A 1,563-nucleotide genomic window follows, 5' to 3' on the forward strand; every position below is an offset into this window, starting at 1 on the left:
CATAAGCTCTGACAATATAGTTTTCTTCTCCACTCTTGGAAATGCCTTTTCACCATTTTAGTAATGAAAACAATGCCTTTTTTCTTATTGCTTATAGGTTTCCAAAGTCCTTATCCTAGGATCGGGAGGCCTCTCCATTGGTCAGGCAGGTGAATTTGATTACTCGGGATCTCAAGCTGTAAAAGCCATGAAGGTGAGAGAATCTGATCTTTGCTAGAATTAATATACTTCCTTTTAATGAGTCTAATTAGTATTTTATAATTTAGATTTATGACACGACCTCTCTTCAAAGTCACTGTGATTATTTCTCTTAACTATTCCTTACGCATCTTGAATTAAAGGAAGCTTGATTACAAACAAGATTTTCAACTTTCTCAAATATGCACATTTGCAAATTAAGGAGGTTAGATTGGTCTCCAAAATTATTTAAGTTATTGCCTACTTATACTGAAAACATATAAAGCCACATTAATTGATGCTGCTTATTCCTTTTGAGGAAGTGAGCTTTTCAAATATATTTGTATTTTACATGAAAGATGGAATTTGGGCATCCCTGGTGCTTTAAAGTACTTCAAGTGTACTACAAGATGCTTCAGGCATCTCTATCGTTGAAATGGGAAGCTCCAGTTGAGGGAGTAAGGGCAACAATGCATTTTGTTCAACTTCTAGAAGTTATTACCTGTCACTAGGGGACCCAGTTCCCTATCAGTGATTTGGAAAACAGGATGGTATGGCTGAATTTTCAAGTGGAAAAGAGGATTTGATAACCAAATTGGGAAGGGCATCCTCCCTGTTTCTTCAAATCTTCTCGCAATCTCCTTAACCCTTATTGTAGTAAAATACAATAGAAAAATACTTTAGAAAAATTCAATTGTATATTTAAGGTATTTCTCTTGAAGAGCTAACTTGGCCTCTCTTTGGTGTCCTTATTTCCTGGCATGGTCTCCATCATGGTGTCAATCAGAGGCAATGTGAGCTCTTGGTGACCTTGCTTGCAGTGTAACGCTGTTGACCAGGGACCTGGCTAGAAGGGGGCAACATAGGAAGGCAGCAGGAAACTAGGGCGGCAAATGTGGAAGAACAGTTGGCCAAAAGTTTTTTTTTTTTTTTTTTTCAGTATTCTATATTCAAAGATTTTCACCTCATAGATGTTTACTGAAAAGAGGTAGAACACAGTTCCATTGACCTTACTCTTCTACCCATTTGTTTTCCTTTTTTTAAATACTCTCCTCCATGCATGCATGGGTGTACATATACCTGCACAGATTTTTTTCTGCATATTTACAAAATGATCCTTTACTTTTCATAATTGTATTATGGTTCAATTTCTCATTTGATAGATAATTGGAAGATGTCCAGTGGTTTAGACTGGTTAGAACACAATCTGAGTGTATTCAGAGTTTTCAGTATATCCTATTGGGAGTTTTACGAAGAATATTTTCATAGCTTGTATTTTTATGGGTTTTACATCCATTGGGTAGAGTTATACATTTTTAACTAAAGAATAGGAATTATTAGATCATATTGTAAAAGAGGCTAATAGAGATGAATTCATGAACTAAA

At 35.5% G+C, this 1,563-nt stretch overlaps 1 protein-coding gene across 1 annotated transcript in view; it reads left to right on the forward strand.

The window, feature by feature from the left end:
• CPS1 (carbamoyl-phosphate synthase 1, mitochondrial) overlaps positions 1 to 1,563 on the forward strand; it is a gene marked incomplete at its 3' end in the record, with an annotated part of 194,188 nt that overhangs the window by 67,802 nt on the left and 124,823 nt on the right. The window lies entirely within an intron of this gene.

This window comes from Propithecus coquereli, unplaced genomic scaffold, assembly GCF_000956105.1.
Source record: "Propithecus coquereli isolate 6110/MARCELLA unplaced genomic scaffold, Pcoq_1.0 Scaffold70, whole genome shotgun sequence".
Taxonomy (NCBI): domain Eukaryota; kingdom Metazoa; phylum Chordata; class Mammalia; order Primates; family Indriidae; genus Propithecus; species Propithecus coquereli.